General features: G+C 40.4%; 1 long non-coding RNA gene across 1 annotated transcript; it reads right to left on the reverse strand.

The window, feature by feature from the left end:
• Positions 1–922: 922 nt before the first annotated feature.
• Positions 923–17,880, reverse strand: LOC124587774. Its single transcript, XR_006975670.1, has 3 exons — positions 17,476–17,880; positions 17,100–17,257; positions 923–1,224 (listed from the first exon to the last, which is right to left on the reverse strand). It is a non-coding gene; the product is annotated as an uncharacterized LOC124587774 (long non-coding RNA).
• Between the last annotated feature and the right edge of the window lie 658 nt (positions 17,881–18,538).

Consider the following 18,538-nt stretch of genomic DNA (forward strand, 5'->3'; position numbering starts at 1 on the left):
CTTTCACCAAATCGTGTAAAATAATGAGTAAAATTATTGAATAAAAATGTGAAAATCAAATTCATCACTATTTTTTTGTGTGAAAAATGTGTTCTTTAACTTCAGGTCGTATTCCCAAGCAGCCTTTGCGGTTCCTACGTGAGAACGCATACACAGTTTAATGCCGGAGAATGCGGCTTCTCTGATTCACGGTTTCGCAACAATTCGGGGGTCGTTTGTGCCCCGGCTCACGGCGCTAGATGCGCTGAAAGCTTTTACGCATGCGCGGAGCGAGCTTTGTCGACCAATCACAGCGCTCAATGGCATGTATGCGGCCCCAGGCATCATTAAATGTTAAACTTGCTTTGTCAGTGCACTACCTATTTCATAAGTCAATTTTTGACCAGTTTATTACTTCTAACATGGATCCCTGGCTGAAGGCGGGTCATTGAAGAAGGATGCGGTTTCTCCATCGCCTTCACAACAAGGGAAGTTTCCAGTTGAAATGAAGGAGAAGGGAGGACGACCACAGGAAGAACAATTACAAGAAGCTCCAAAGACTATTAATACTTCAGGGAGGGGGGTCATTGGGAAAGTAGCACTAGCACTAAGAAGCTATCAGTTCCCATGGGTTTCGCTCTGAAATTTAAAGTTACTGTGCTCGACTGACTAGAGGTCCGCCATGGATTTTCAACTGTAGAAGGGGTCCGCCAGCTGAAAAGGTTGGGAAGCCCCGCCATAGGGAATGGGTTTTGGTGGTGTGACAAATCTCTCGCAAGCTTACCGCAACAGGACGGAAACAGGACATCATTACATGCCACAGAAGTGAGTGAGAATCCTGTGAATATTTCAACCCTGTAGGGTATGTACCCTGGCAGTGGGAAGCTATAACGAAAACAATTTTTAATTTTCAATCTTTTATTTAAAAATTAACAACCAGTAACTTTCTGAATTGCACCCATGATGGCTTTCATGATAAGGCACTTTGCCTCTGCATTCAATTTTCTATTTTTAGTTGTTATCAGCTCAGCTGCAACATATTGGCCCAACTTGTCATCCTCACTGCTCCCATTCATTGCTGTTTGTATGTCTCGCAGCATTGACAATGTGCTGCTTACCAGGACATCTTTGGCCTGCTTCTTAGAATTGGCAGAGTGCCCCGCTTTGAATAATTCTGGTGCGCGCTGAGGGGTAGATGGAGAACTGTTCTCAACTGCACACCCCACTGTAAATGTCTTTTGAGCACTAGAAAAAAAAAAGCAATTTATGAAATATTGCACTGTAAACATATTATAACATTACAATTAAAATTGATTGTGCCAAATACACTGGACTGTATAAAATTATTGGTGTAAATAACATGTATGAAACCTGAATGTTGGAACCACTGGCTTGCTCCAATAAATTTATACAATAATATGGAAAGGTCAGTGTTGAAACACTTTCTTATTTTCTATAAAGAAAAACAATAAAGAAGTCTGTGATATTATAAATGAACATTATGGTGAGGCAGTGGGCAAACTAACAAAGCAAAACTCTACTGACACAATCATTTTAATTACTCCTATTGAGAAAATTCTCTCTTTCTCTCAACAAATGAATCTGAAGTAGTAAAAATACATTGATTAAAAAACAAAAATAATGACACATGAGACGTTGTATCTACTCAACTGCAGTGGGTGGCAAAGCCTGTAACTTTTATAATAAATTTAGCCACAGATGGAAGGATATTCCTGACATGTTTCAGATAGAGTAAGGTGATCCCCATTTCCGAAGTGCAGCAAGAAAGATCCAGGAAATTACCGAACAACAACTATTACACCTGTCTCATCTAAAATAATAGAATGTGCAATTAAAAACAATAGTAAATTGTAAAGAAAAAATGCCATACTCTGATGCCTAGCACGGATTTAGCACAGGTAGATCCAGCAGTACAGCAACAGCTGAATTTATACTGTATTCAACTAAGGCACTAGATGGACTAAAGAAAGTTTGTGATATGTTTCTTGACTTTTCAAAAGCCTTTGATTGTGTGTGTATTTACATTAAGTCACCATGCTGCATTGTTAAACAGTAATATCCATAACTCTAACAAAATTAAAAAAACATACTGAAGGAAATTGGGTCAACTTAACAGACGAAGAGCCTGTAAAAGCAAAATGCCTTCTATGCAACTGTTTGCCATACTACATAAAGGTAACAGAAAACATGTCCACTTTCACATTAAAAAATAAACTAAAATGTCACTTATTTAAAATTTTATGTACAGCGTACCTTGAAGCAAAAAATTAATGTAATGTTTCATATGTAAGTTTTAAAATATGTAGAAAAACTTTCAGAAAGCATAAAGTGATTTAAATCTTTGGTAATTACGTACGTATTTCAGAGGCTATTTTCTAAGATGTAAGCACATAGTTAAGTATTTTTTAAATTTCTAATGTCAAATATCACCATGACATGACTTGAAAAAAATGCCAATTTTGAGAGAAAATCGAAGCAGAAGATATGTGTTGCCATAGAAATCAGAAATAACAAGACAAGAGAACTGTTTCATGTAACTGGATTAAGTCCAAAAATTAAATAAAAAATTTTGTGAATGCAACACAGTGAAAGACATATGAAAGTAATAATGTTAAAAGAATGAAAAGAAGACCTCGACGTATTCGACTAAGAAGAGATGCAACGAGTATAATTGAACTAAGAAGATATGTTGTGGGGAATATCCAGCTCACACACGCATCGCAGGGACGTAGATGGGGAGACAACATCCGACATCACCGGCACCAGTTGCTGCTAACCGGCGCTGATTCTACATCCGCACACCGATGCAGACACGAAAACCAGCAACTGATGCCACCGGCACCAGTTATTTTTCACCAGTGCCGATTCCACACCTGCTCATCGATGCAGCCTTAACTCACACCGGGTGAGGGGAAAATAATAATTGTTCGAGTACAAAGTCGAAGAAACTGGTCACTCGACTGTAGTAGTGTAGCTACAATGCTTAGAGTTAATTCGTTAAATGATCACTAGATCAAGAACTAAGACAAATATGGATAATACACAGAACTGGAGAAACTTCAGAACCAGCCATAGCAATGAAAGTGAGTGAGGAGGTGCCAGACTGGTCTGAATTAGTGAATTTGATTAAAACTAAGTGGTAAAATTGTTTCTTGAAGCTGCTGAATCTGCACTTTGGTCATCAAACTGACTGCACAAAATACTTCTTTAAGAAAGGAACTAAATAAAACTTTAAATGCTCAAAGTCTTAATTTAGACTCAGTAAATACTCAAATGATAAAATAGATGACCAGGGTGCTTCTTTGAGAAATGAAATAAGTGCAACTTCCAGTGAAAAACTTGGTGCACAGAGTGCTAATGTAAGTAGAGAAATAGACACAGTGATGAAATCACTAAATTCTAAATTGGATGCTCGAGGTGAGATTTTGAATAAAAACCTAGACTTAATAAACTCAATGGATTCTAAATTAAAGGATCAGTATGAAACTTCAAATATTTACATGACAAATACCCATTTGTTGAACATCAGAGTAGACACGCAAAGCAAAGAATCTAGCAACTGATGTGAAGACATGGTTGATTTGGGAACTGAATTTGATGCCAAATGTAATAATGTAGAATCGAAACCTATTGAAAACTTGGAATCTTTAAAAGACGTGTACAATTATGAATACAATAATTTAACACAAGGTTTAAGTACTTCAAAAGAGAGTGTAGATTAGTCTTAGGAATTAATTTCTATTATTGAATTGCAAATTACAGGTGTCAGTACACGAGTAAATAATGTAGGATGAAATTTCAAAGAGAATACATCCAGCTTTGTTATTACAACTGTATGTAGCTTGGAGGAACCATTTAAGAAATGATAGATCGAGGAGTTGTCACGAGAGTAACCTCTGGAAACATTTCGACTATTGCTTCTTCCGAAATTAATAATACCAGCAAGGTTATAGGTGACTTGTGGAAAGGATTCAAATTTATCCAGGATAGAGTAGAAAATGGAATAACTTTACCTGATGTTGTGTTACCTAGTAAAGTGGTGATTGTTTTGCCGTGGGGAGACTCCCACACAAAATTCAGCGAGAATTATTGGTTTGCACTTGCTCAAGTTAGGTTAATATCAGATACATGGAATCCGGGCGGAGTCACATTTATCCCGCAGAGACGTTAACGTTCTGTGTTAACGGGCGAGTGACAATTGTCGGATCCCGAGTTGTTTTCAGTGTTTCTTCCAAAATAGTTTTCCTGCACTGAATTCTCTTCAAATCTTACACAATTATGTAGTTTATTACTGAATTCTTAAACTATCCTATATTTTTAGTATTTAGCAAATTGGATATAAACATAACAAAGACAGGCATAAGAGAACCATGGATAAACAGTGATCTCTAGACATGAAATGGAACGAGTAGAATATTATATTTTTGGACAATGTAATATAATGTGACGGACAGAACAACTACTTTATCGTAGTGTGTAATTTTCTATTTTTTATAGAATATTTTATACCTTTTATGAGATACGATATAGACTGGAGGGTTTGTATCGATTCTGAAAGGGGCTGGGCCGTGTAGGTAAAAGCACAATTTACACTAACAGATAAATCATGAATGACACGGAACACACATCACACCTTTCAAACCACCCTCGCAAACAAGTGTGTGTGATTCTTTGACACTGCTATTTCCGCAGGGTTGCTAAGATTTTCTTCGGGGACCTTAAAGGTTACGGTGGTAATGTCTGTTCCGTAGGAACCTCCTCCAACTTGTCACTCAATCACCGGCGAGGTAGGGGGTCCTGGGGAATGGGGGTGGGAAGGGTTTCCTGTCTTTGGGGCTGTCTTCTTTCTCTTCTTCGATCTTAGCAACCACATCTATTTTTTTCCCCTTTCTTACTTCTCGTTTGAGGACCTATCTATTTCCCCCTCTTTCCATATGCATCTACTTCCATCGCAGAAGTCCTTCCTGGTTTCCAATAACCTACAAGTTAGTAGGCCGAGAATCAGGCCACACACACACACACACACACACACACACACACACACACACACACACACACACGAAGATACACAAACAATGAAACTACTGACTAGAAACCTGTCAAAAGGTGAGAACCATCAAGTGTTGGAGAGGGAAGGTTTGTGTACAGCGGGAAATATGCACACATTGTTTATTGTGACGGTTCTACATTGCACGTATATATAGGAAAATATACAGGGTGGTCCATCTCAAGTTTCGGATGAGATCACCTCGAAAACTATACATCAGGTAAAAATAGTGGGTAAGACAAGTTCGTAACCTCAAAGGGGGACGTCAAATCATACTACACGTGACCTCCAGCTCCCGTCCCTTTGGGTGGGGCGAAGGGCAACTTTTAAATTTAGAATGGAAACCACCCATTTTTATTGCAGATTCAGATTCTCCATAAAAAAGTAATCAAGTTTTGTCTGAAACATTTTTCAAACCATTGACAGATGGTGCTGAAATCGAGAAAAAAGTAAAATTGTAGAAGAAATCCGATTTATTTAGAATTATGCGAGAAAGACGCATCAAATCAATAAAAAATGTGCACCAGTTCTCCCGTTACGCCAAATTAAGCTATTGTTGTACAAAATGTACTGTATCCTACTTTTAGCGTTACCCAGGAACAATGACATGGACATAGCAGAATGATGTTCCCATGGAGTGCTTATTAGTGTGAGTCCCCTTGCCCCTCACATGTTGGGATGCTTCATTAATGTGAGTCCCTTTGCCTCTCAATTTAGGGTGCTTAATTAATGAAATTATCCACAAAGAGATTGTTCAAAATCATCCCCATTTGCTTCAATGCATAAAGTCAATCGTCTGCGTAAGTTGTCCACAGTTTTGAGCAGCACATCCCGTGGTACGGCTGCACACGCTCTTCAAATGTGTTGCTCCATATCGTTTTTGCTTGTGGGCTGTCTTTCATAAACAATATTTTTTAAATAACCCCACCAGAAAATATTAGGAGATGTTAGGTCTGGTGAATGTGGAGGCCACTGAATTGGTCCGCCGCATCCTATCCACCAACCAGGGTCCCATACATTTAAAACGTTCCGCAAATTTTTAGCATAATGGTGAGCTGCTCCCCTGTTGGAACCACATTTGTTGCCTAGTTTCTAAATCAACATCTTCCATTAGCTCCAACATATCATCACAGAGAAGTTGTGAACAAGATTCCCCAGCAACATTTTGGTAAAAAAAAATACGGTCCTATCAAGTTACTGTTTAAAATTCCACACCAGACCATTAACGACCATTTGTGTTGATTGTCAATGGGTCTGTGTGGACCGACAGGGGACCAATAATGACAATCACGATGATTTAATTCGCCACTGTTTTTGAATGTGGCTTCATTGGTGAACATATCGTATCTAAAAAGTCATTGCCACCTCTTATTTCCAAGGCCCATTGGCAGAAATGCATGTGTATTTGTATATATTTTTGCATTAAGGCGTGTGTCAGTGTAATATGATACACAAGATATTTATGTGCCTTCAAAACCCTCAAAGCAGTTGATTTCGATATTCCAGTTTGTCTCTGAATCGCACGACTACTCTTTTCAGGATCCAGTTGAACACACGCGAGAACAGTCGGATACGAGCGTCATTTTCATTGTAATCGCGATGACGAGGTGGACGGTGCATGTATCCATTTCGAGCACGTCGAGTGCAATTTTGAATAATATTTTCGCTTGGATGTCACCTGTTTGGAAAACGATACGCATACCATTATGCAGCTGCAGCGTAGTTGTTATGGCATCCACCTAAAATTAATATCATATCAACAATCTCTGTAGAAGGATAGTGAGCCATGTTTCGCTAAAGAATAATTTACTTTCGTCAGTTGACGTTTAAGGTTCACAATCTGAAAGTGAAGTGACGTCTGATCGTATTACACCGGCCTTTATATTGAGCCATAGTTGCCAGTTTGGCCACGGTAGCGCCACAGTCAGGTGAGTAATGAAATTGTGAGGAGTTCCGTAACGAGATTTAATTCCATTCCGCCTCCCTCCATCAAATACTGTGGTGGGTAGGATACATTTTGTAAGCAAAAAAAAGCTTAATTTCGCGTAATGAAAGAATAGGTGCACATTCTGTATCGATTTCATGCGTCGTCCTCGGATCACTCTAAATAAATTGGAGTTCTTCCCCAATTTGAGTTTTTCTCTATTTCAGCGCTATCTGCCAATGGTTTAAAGATGTTTCAGACAAAACTTGATTACTTTTTTATGGAGAATCCGAATCTGCAATAAAAAATGTGTGTTTCCATTTAAGATTTAAAAGTTGCCCCACACCTCAATGAAGTAGTATCATTTGATGTCCTCCTCTGAGCTTACAAACTTGTCTTATCCACTGTTTTTACCCAATCATTTTACTCTATAATTTTGGAGATAATCTCATCTGAAATTTCCGATGGACCATCCTGGATATATACATGTAACTAGAAGGATTCCACGTCAAGTAGATAAGGAGGCGTAACTGAGGAAAGAGAGCATAAACCTGAGAGGAATTGATTGTGATAACTATTAACGAATGTCTGGTCGGAATATACCGTAGGTAGACATAGTATTTGTTAAGAGTAAAGAAGTCTAAAGTAGAGGAGGACTCCAGGGACTAAATGAAGTATCAAGAAGTGAGAGTGAAATATAAAATAAATTTTTATTTTTTTCCAGATTTTTAAGTACTTCATGTGCTGGACTCGCTAGAGGCAAGACAGGTTCATAAATTATGTGGTTGTTAAACCAACTTTACTGCAGATGTATTTCATCGAGTCTAATGCGAGACGAATCGGTTGACTTGTATACATTCAAATATTGATGTGGGAAATGGAGAATATGTTATTTGTGGACACTGAAATGTACCAAGACTGAACTAAAAGTATTCTTCGAGTACTATATTACTTCGAAAGGAGAGAGAGAGAGTGTCTTACAAATTCCTGTTAACCAGCAGCATTCTTCGAAGAAGGTTTTGGAGATTGATGGAGCCGGCAATCCAGAGAAGAAGATATGTACAGCCTATCAAGGAAGTCAACCTATGACAGATAGGTGTGAATTTTTGTAATCCAACTTCACATTGCTTTTGATCTTCCAAGGTACTAGAGTACGTTACAAACAAATAAATTGTTTAGCAGTTCCTATTAAAGATCATTGACATTACTTCTTCTGAAACTGATACAGGAGCATCTCTGCAAACTAGTACACACAGTGATGAATCACATTTATCAAAAAGTCTAGTGGATACTTCTGCACAATAGACAACAAAAAATGCTCTCAGTCCACCGTTCTGCCTTACATGTATTTGGGATGTTTTAAGTTAATTTCATTTATTACTACTAGTGTGCTTGCATCAAAGTTTCCACTACTGTGCATTTGACATGTGAATGTTTTCACGCACAGAAATGACATGAGGAGCACACACAACGTGGAAGCATAATATTTGAAAGCACTAGCATATCATCACACAAATCAACAATTTCTGCACTAAGTGGACATATCCAAACCCTGTGAAGTCTATCTTTTAGTGTCACAAATTAACCGTTAATATCAATGTAGATTCCTACAACAGTATAAGCTATCTTACAGAACGCAGAAACCGTGTAATGACAGAGTGACAAAAATTAATACTCACAACAGATAGTGGGATATTTGTCAGCAGTTTTCAATGTGCTATGTCGTCTTCCAAATACACCAATAGGTCAAACTACCACACGCTTGGTTTATGGGTGCCGCCTGAGCTACTGCACATTTTTTCTCCACACCTTTTCGAGTTCAGCTGAATAATGCAAACGTAAGGAGGCTCAGAATGCTTCACATTCCTCGTTCGTCACACCAGACAAAACTGTTCTCACTTTTTCTCCTATTCTGGCCAAGCTTTCCTTCCTGGCGTGCAGAAATAATAAAGCTACAGAACCAAAGGCATGTAGACACACACACACACACACCCCTATCAAAAGTAAAATTACAGGCACATTAACTTGTATAAACTCAGAATGAAACGTTTGTAGATCTGTAGATTGCCTTATCGTGGTACAAAATATCTGTTAGGTCATACAGACACCTTTGGTAGCTGTATTCTTCAATTATCACTTGGAAGCTCTTTTTATTCCATCTCATTGCTACAATAAGAAGCTATCATTATACACTCCTGGAAATGGAAAAAAGATCACATTGACACCGGTGTGTCAGACCCACCATACTTGCTCCGGACACTGCGAGAGGACTGTACAAGCAATGATCACACGCACGGCACAGCGGACACACCAGGAACCGCGGTGTTGGCCGTCGAATGGCGCTAGCTGCGCAGCATTTGTGCACCGCCGCCGTCAGTGTCAGCCAGTTTGCCGTGGCATACGGAGCTCCATCGCAGTCTTTAACACTGGTAGCATGCCGCGACAGCGTGGACGTGAACCGTATGTGCAGTTGACGGACTTTGAGCGAGGGCGTATAGTGGGCATGCGGGAGGCCGGGTGGACGTACCGCCGAATTGCTCAACACGTGGGGCGTGAGGTCTCCACAGTACATCGATGTTGTCGCCAGTGGTCGGCAGAAGGTGCACGTGCCCGTCGACCTGGGACCGGACCGCAGCGACGCACGGATGCATGCCAAGACCGTAGGATCCTACGCAGTGCCGTAGGGGACCGCACCGCCACTTCCCAGCAAATTAGGGACACTGTTGCTCCTGGGGTATCGGCGAGGACCATTCGCAACCGTCTCCATGAAGCTGGGCTACGGTCCCACACACCGTTAGGCCGTCTTCCGCTCACGCCACAACATCGTGCAGCCCGCCTCCAGTGGTGTCGCGACAGGCGTGAATGGAGGGACGAATGGAGACGTGTCGTCTTCAGCGATGAGTGTCGCTTCTGCCTTGGTGCCAATGATGGTCGTATGCGTGTTTGGCGCCGTGCAGGTGAGCGCCACAATCAGGACTGCATACGACCAAGGCACACAGGGCCAACACCCGGCATCATGGTGTGGGGAGCGATCTCCTACACTGGCTGTACACCACTGGTGATCGTCGAGGGGACACTGAATAGTGCACGGTACATCCAAACCGTCATCGAACCCATCGTTCTACCATTCCTAGACCGGCAAAGGAACTTGCTGTTCCAACAGGACAATGCACGTCCGCATGTATCCCGTGCCACCCAACGTGCTCTAGAAGGTGTAAGTCAACTACCCTGGCCAGCAAGATCTCCGGATCTGTCCCCCATTGAGCATGTTTGGGACTGGATGAAGCGTCGTCTCACGCGGACTGCATGTCCAGCACGAACGCTGGTCCAACTGAGGCGCCAGGTGGAAATGACATGGCAAGCCGTTCCACAGGACTACATCCAGCATCTCTAGAATCGTCTCCATGGGAGAATAGCAGCCTGCATTGCTGCGAAAGGTGGATATACACTGTACTAGTGCCGACATTGTGCATGCTCTGTTGCCTGTGTCTATGTGCCTGTGGTTCTGTCAGTGTGATCATGTGATGTATCTGACCCCAGGAATGTGTCAATAAAGTTTCCCCTTCCTGGTACAATGAATTCACGGTGTTCTTATTTCAATTTCCAGGAGTGTATATAGAGCTTTCTTTCAACAGGGATACAAAAATAAGCTATTTCATTTGTTTCATAAATGCATTTATAAGCTACTGCTTACTGAAAAAATACCCACGATACTATGCGGAATTGTCGAATCAATCTGTGTGTTTTGAGTGCTAAGGAAAACAATAACTAGTAGAAAGCCCGCTCGAAAGGCTGCGTTCTGTGCACGCACGGAGTCACCGCCTCTACTGTACACACACAGACACACGACAGAATAGAACAGAACAGACGCCACCTGCATTAACAGAACCTCTCCTACTTCAACCTGGCAGATGAACAGTCTGCTAAAATCATAGCTTCCCCCGTTTTGCTGCTAGATAGCATGTTGGCCACACCTCACTTTTACATATTGGTGTGTCGTGTAATACAGATGTAAGGACCTGGATTTTGCTGATGACATGGTTCTGTTGACAGAAACACAACCCAGATTACAACTAATAGTTACCGAGCTGGGTGGAGTGGCCGTTTCTTTAGGACTGAAAAGAAATAGTGATGAAACAAAAACAATACGCGTAACAAGTGGAAAGTACCTACTCAACTCACAGTGCAACAGAAGGTACAGCAAGGTGTTGACCAATTTCCATATCTCAGCAGTTTTATCTGTAAATAATGGGAAAGCCATATGCACATAAACAGATGGCAGCACCATTGCATACGCAAGGTATAGAACAGCAGTACAACAGGGAGCTGTCATGTGCACTCAGGTGAGCCATACAAAAAGATTTCCAACACGACTATGCTCACACGGCGGGAATTAATGGACTGTGCATGCGGACTGCTAGTTGAATTTGGACAAGTGGGACATTCCTTTTTGGAAATTATCAGGCAACTCAATATTCCGAGATCCACAGTGTCAAGAATACTGAATTTCAGGCATTACCTCTCACTACGGACAACGCAGTGGCTGACGGCCTCCATTTAACGACCGAGAGCAGTGGTGCTGCGTGGAGTTGCCAGTGCTGAGAGACAAGCAACACTGTGTGAAATAACCGCAGAAATCAGTGGGACTTACGACAAACACACCTGTTAGGAGAGTGCAGTGAAATCTCGTATTAATTGCTACAGCAACAGACGAATGATGCGAGTGCCTTTGCTAACAGCACGACATCGTCTGCCGCACCTCTCCTGGGCTCGTGACTAACGGTTGGATCCTAGGTGACTAGAAAATCTAGACCTGGTGAGATGGGCCCCAATTTCAGATGGTAGGAGCTGATGGTAGGGTTCAAGCGTGGTGCAGAACCCACGAAGTCTCGGTCGTGGCTCCATAATGTTGTGGGCTGTGTTTACATGGAATGGACTGTAGTCCTGTGGTCCAACTCAACTAGTCGTTGACTGTAAATAGTTTTACTTCAATACTTGGAGACCACCTGCAGCCATACATGGACTTCATTTTCCCAAACAAAGACGGAATGACAATTCGCCATGTCAATTGGTTACAATTGTTTGTGATTGGTTTGAAGAACATTCTGAACAAATCGAGTGAATGACTTGATTACCAAGATTGCCTAACACGAATCTCATCGAACATTCATGTGACAGTTCTCCACAAAATCCTGCACTGGCTCCAGAAGTACTTATACTAAGCTGCAGGTGCACTCCTGTCTGTCATCCTAGTGACGGCCAGGCACGGGTGTGGGACTTAGGAAATGTCAACAAAATTGACACACGAATTAAGTGTTTCTCACTGATGACACTTTGGGTAAATTTTTGGTATTAGCTATCATGACCATGTTTCAAATGGTTGTCTGCACAGCCCAAACAATACCATTGCTGAAAGAAGAATGACACTTGTGGGCCATGTTCTCTGCCTGAAGGATGGTAGAATCCCCAAACTGTCAGTGGTGTGGAAACTAACAGATGGCTGCAGAAATAGGGGAAAACCTTTTATCACCTGGAAACTAATTTTTGCAAAGGATCTTCAATGTGTGGACCCAAACTGGGAAGAAGCTGTAAAGCTGGCAGTTCATCAAGTTTGCTGCAGGAAACCTGTTGCCCAAAATGCTACCAAGCACCTGTAAGTAAAGTAAACAAATGTTTGAAGTTGTTTTATACATGGCAGTCTGATTCATTAAAGCAGGGGTAGTGAACCTTTTTTACCTACCACCCATCTTTGTATCACTGCAACGTTTTCCTAGCTACGGGAATTTGCCGCAATGTGCTGTGTAAAATGGGTGCGAGACTGCGCTCCCCACTTGCACAATGCGAACATAGCAGACCATTTGCCTATCGTCCGGCAAAACAGTGCCACTGTGGGTCACGCTTGCACGCCTCAGGAAGGGTATGTCTCGCACACTGCAGCAATTTGCTTGAGGGCGCTTGTAGTGGGAAAGTCAACTGACCAGTAGGAAAATACCAGATAACAGCTGCAGTATATTTTTCACATGCACGGGCATTAAGACTACGTAACTCTCCTGATCTAATTGTTCACCAGAAATGTCAGCTGACTGATTCTCTGTCTCAAACAATGAGCAACTTATGAAATTCATGTCCAAACGGCATATTTTGTGGAACGCAGCTGACACCGGGATGAGAAACTAGATGCAAAATGAGTTAATTCGGAGAGAAATCTGAAGAAAAATGAATGAAAAATGAATGAAACACGTAAGAAGAAATGTCTTTGATTATGTCCAATATAAATCATCAGCGAATTCATGTGTACTGAGCTTTAACCACCATTATAATGAATTGGATGTTGTTACTGTGATCAGTAATGTGAATGATTTAAAATTCGGCCCACCGAAGTAATCAGTGAATCTGTTAGTCACAGTGAATACCTTAGCTTTGACATAACCGTCAACACCTATCCAGGGCATCATGTCATCCATGAGCAGTGCATTAATTTCCGACACATTTGAGTGATAAGACAGTGGGAACTGGCACTCTCCTCCATCACCTTGCAACTGTTTTGTTACTAAAATGTTATTCGATCCTTCACAACACAAGGAGATTTGCGTCAATGCTTTGCACTTTCTGAATACTCTTCCCAATAATACAGCGTCTCCTTCCTTTTAGACTGCACACATCACTGCACGTTTTGCCTTTGCTGTCCCACTACGAATGTTGCGCTGCAGTCTACTGTGATGTAATACCAAAATGTTCATTGCAGCACGCTCGAACTCGTGTGGCGTCAATGAACCACAAAATACTACTCTCATCTAAAGAAAACTGTAGCACCTACACACTTCCAACAAACTGTTAAAATGTTTTCAAATCTTTCCAAAAATTTTTCTTGCTCTGATCTCCCATAAAAAAATGTAATGTGAAAAAGTTTGTCAAATAATACATTTCAAATACTGATTTGCTAAAACTTCCAAGTCACACATTTTAATTTATTACTTCACTGTTACCGACTATTGGCCAGAAAGTTTCCACCCGTTATCAACATGTGATACTGAAGCCATTTATGAAATTATGTTGTACAACACCTAGTTTGGAAGGCATGGCATGATAAATATTAATTATTCAAAAAACAGTCTTAATCGCATTTATAATTATTATACTGCCAACCGGTTTCAACCCGACATAGGAGTCATCATCTGGGCATTTACACTGTGAAATTATAGATATCCACGAGAAAGACTCCATTATACTATAGCTAAAATTACGTAAATTTAAAGTATGTTACCCATTGGTTGATTGCCGGCGGTGTCACTACTGTCTACATAATGGCAGGAAACTATGCGAGACTAGCCCTTCGTATGGGCTTAAATAGCGTGCTGACACCTTGTGAATAGACGGCAACACCCCCAGTGGCAATCAATGGTATTTAATACAGTTTATTATATGTGATTACTAGTCACCTTGGTTTAACATAAATTTATGTTACAGTAAATAACAGAAGGCGGAACCATTTCATTTAAAAAGAGTTACAGTTATAGTGTTAATTATGAAATAACAACAAATGTTCCGTAGTCAACTCGTGAAAGTATATTACACTATGTGCCATAATATAAATTAAAGCAATTTGTGACACACAAAAACTGGAGTCATATTGTATCATACGTAGAAAACACTTTAGTCAGTTTACTAAAATGGCTAATATGGAAGGACTACAAAGCCCTCTACTCCCTATGGTGGGGGCGCCGTTGCCATGGATTACAAAGCGTATATCAGGCGCCCTCTAGTCTGTGTAGCGAGGACGCCGTCGTCATGGTAGCAGCTGGTGTGTTCATACGGTGTTATTAATGTGTGACTAATCGTACTTATCATTTCTTCATCTCTACAACCATGCTGTCCAAAAATTGTGATAAATATTTATTAGCATAAAAAGTAGCACAAAATTTTCATTGTGTTAATGAAAGGCGTAAGAAGGTAGTTCTCATATCACAATCATGTACAGCTGTTGAATTATAAAATTCACAACTTTCAATTTTTTATGTTTGTACATGCACTGCCCCGCGCCTAGAAAAACATTTCACTCAGTGTCCTGCAGCCCACTTTGGGCAGCAAAAGACAAGTGCATTCCACAGGTGATAAATTGTTCCACATCTAGGAAAATGTAGGTGTATTATTAAAATTTTCTAACCATCGACCATTCCACAGTAATGATGATATCTAAAGTGGCGAAGTAACTTCGCGTTATAAAATTTATAAAGCAGAGTTGCATCAAGTTAAAGAATAAATTAATAATTACTAACGTAATATTTTTTTCAAAGTTTTGTGAAACCCTAAAGTAAATATTTTAACCTCCACCTGTCTACTGCCTCCTATGAAAGTGAAGATGCCCACTAGTGGGTGCTAGGGACCAAGTTGATCATCAGTGCTGATTAATAATGTTTTGTCACAAGCAGTGTCAAGTGCCGTGTATGTAACAGAAACTCCTGTACGCACAAAAAACATGCATGAAGGCATACCTAGTTAAAAGCTGTTCATTGGTTACCATTTACTGTCCACCCAATGGCTGCCTATAACTCAACAAAGAGAAAGGATGTCAACATATTAGTTTCACAAAACAAGTGACGTGCATGGATGTTACTTTGCAAGTTTCAACTGAGGATATGAGCACTATGCAAACAGGCTGTTCCACAAGTAGCCTGAAAACGGCTCAGCAGTGAGTATTTCATCAGCAATATCTAAATTCTTTGATATTACCTGCATGACAATGAAAACACTGTCACTCAAATAAAAATTTAGGGTTTTCTTTTTTTTACAATTTACAGATGAGAAAATTAACTACGCTACAAAGTGTTACACTAGTTGTGGGGGATGTGGGAAAGACCACAAATTCTGGCACAGGAGGCAAGAAATTATACATCAAAATCACAAGCTTTCTATTAACAATGAAGCCCACTACAAAAAAAGAAGCTGTTTCAGCAGAAGTTCATAAGAAAAAAAGATTCTTTTTTTCTTCAAAATAACTTCTTGGACATAGCACATGCTGATGCTTTTTGCTTTGCTATTGTAAAATACAGCCCACTGTTGATTAACCAACAACTGAAAGGAGAGCCGAAGTTCACCCATGGAACTGAGCAACAGTTATTTGAGAATAGCATGATCTAGAGTGTACTGAATAATGAATTTCAACAATTAAGTAAGTTACGTATTTTCATACAAACAAAATTTACGCGATCAGATAACTAAATTTTGTTTCCTCATTCATAGAAAACAACATGTGCACTGTTAATAGCACAGATAATGCCTCGTCGGAATTCTATTTCTCTACACATACGATTCAAGATCTCCATGGTGACACATTGAAGTGGATTGCAAATGTATGCCTTCAATTCCTGTAGGTCTCTAGCCCTGGTTCAATATACCGCATCCTTCACAAAACCTCAGGAAAAAAATAGTTGTGTAAGGTCAGGGGATCGTGGTGCACTTCATGTGGGACTATCTCGTCCAATCCATCTACCTGGAAACTTTTTATATAGAAATTGAAGTACATTTAGGGGCCAGTGGAGTGGTGCCATGTCTTACTGGAATATGACACCAGGCTGCAGGTGTCCCAATTGTGGCACATTAAACTCTTGTAGCATGTCCACGTTAATACCTCTGTTGATGGCAGTGATGGAATAGAATGAATCAGTGATGCAACAGGGGGGAGGGAGGGGGGGGGACCAGTCTGCACCAAACATTGACCTTACAACTGTCTCTCTCCATTTCATGTGTAACACGAGGATGCTGCAAATCCTACAAACAAACATTATGACAATTCAGTTTTCCGGATACACGAAATGTTGCCATATCGGAGAAAGGAATCTTTTCCAAAAAGTCAATGACTGCATCAATCATGCATAGAATATCCACTGCTAATTGTTCGCACCTAGGTTTGTCCATAGGGTTAAACGCCTGAAGCAGCTGCACGCAGGGATAGAGCCATTACCTCTTATGCAAGACATTGTGCCATGTCGATCTTCTCATTTCCAACTCCCTGGCTGCAGTACATACAGATTTTATAGAACTCCTTGCAAACGCCTGCCGTACTCTGTCCACAATGGCATCTGAAACTCATGGTGACCAGCACTTTTTTGTTTAAATGGAGAACACTACCTGTTTCCATAAATGATGTATTCCAAGTCTGAAAGGTTCGTTGAATTTGGGCATCAGGTATCATCTGTATCTACCGGGCCACACACACTGAGCTTTCTCCAGAGGCGTCCACATTTTATCATGTTTTCAGGTTCACTTTTGCATCAAAATTGTATGACCTGGAAGGTAAAAGAAATTTTATGAGTTATCTTATCATACACTAGAAACCATTTGTTAATATCTCTTATAGGTTCAAAGTTACTGAAGTGTTAAGTTGTGAAGATATACATGTATAGTGCAAAATAAAAAAAAATAAAAATTGCTATTCATCCAAAGCTGTTACTTTTAGGAATTAGGATACAACACACTATTTGATGAAAGTAATAATCAAACTTACCAACTTGCACTATGATAATGTAATTTAACAAAGGCACAGAATTAAGTAAAGAAACAGCTCAGAGGCCACTATCTACCCTTGGTTCCATCTGCAAAATTCTGGAGGTTAAAGATCAAAAGTTATTCAGCTGAGTATATTTTACAATGTAAACAGAGCACGGACTTACTTCGAGAAAAATTGGAATCGTAGGAGGTCTTCAATTGACGATATCGATAAGTGAAGAAAGTAAAGACAAGGATGAATCTGAACCTTTGCCAGTTTGTATCAAAAGCTACAGCAACACTGGACGAAGTGTCTACCATCATCAGTTATTTTGCTCCTCAAATAGCAGAACTCCTTCACTACTTTAAGCGTCTCATTTCCCAATCTAATTCCCTGAGCATCACCCGACTTAGTTCGACTACATTCCATTATCCTCGGTTTGTTTTTGTTGATGTTCATCTTATATCCTCCTTTCAAGACACTGTCCATTCCGTTCAACTCCTCTTCCAAGTCCTTTGCTGTCTCTGACAGAATTACAATGTCATCGGCGAACCTCAACGTTTTTATTTCTTCTCCATGGATTTTAATACCTACTCCGAATTTTTCTTTTGTTTCCTTTACTGCTTGCTCAATATACAGATTGAATAACATCAGGGAGAGGCTACAACCCTGTCTCACTCCCTTCCCAACCACTGCTTCCCTTTCATACCCATCAACACGTGTAACTGCCATCTGGTTTCTGTACAAATTGTAAATAGTCTTTCTCTCCCTGTATTTTACCCCTGCCACCTTCAGAATTTGAAAGAGTATTCCAGTCAACATTGTCAAAAGCTTTCTATAAGTATACAAATGCTAGAAATGTAGGTTTGCCTTTCCTTAATTTAGCTTCTAAGATAAGTCGTAGGGTCAGTATTGCCTCACGTGTTCCAACATCTCTGCAGAATCCAAACTGATCTACGCCGAGGTCGGCTTCTACCATTTTTCCATTCGTCTGTAAAGAATTCGCGTTAGTATTTTGCAGCTGTGACTTATTAAACTGTTAGTTCGGTAATTTTCACATCTGTCAACACCTGCTTTCTTT

Source organism: Schistocerca americana, unplaced genomic scaffold (assembly GCF_021461395.2).
Source record: "Schistocerca americana isolate TAMUIC-IGC-003095 unplaced genomic scaffold, iqSchAmer2.1 HiC_scaffold_62, whole genome shotgun sequence".
NCBI classification, from domain to species: domain Eukaryota; kingdom Metazoa; phylum Arthropoda; class Insecta; order Orthoptera; family Acrididae; genus Schistocerca; species Schistocerca americana.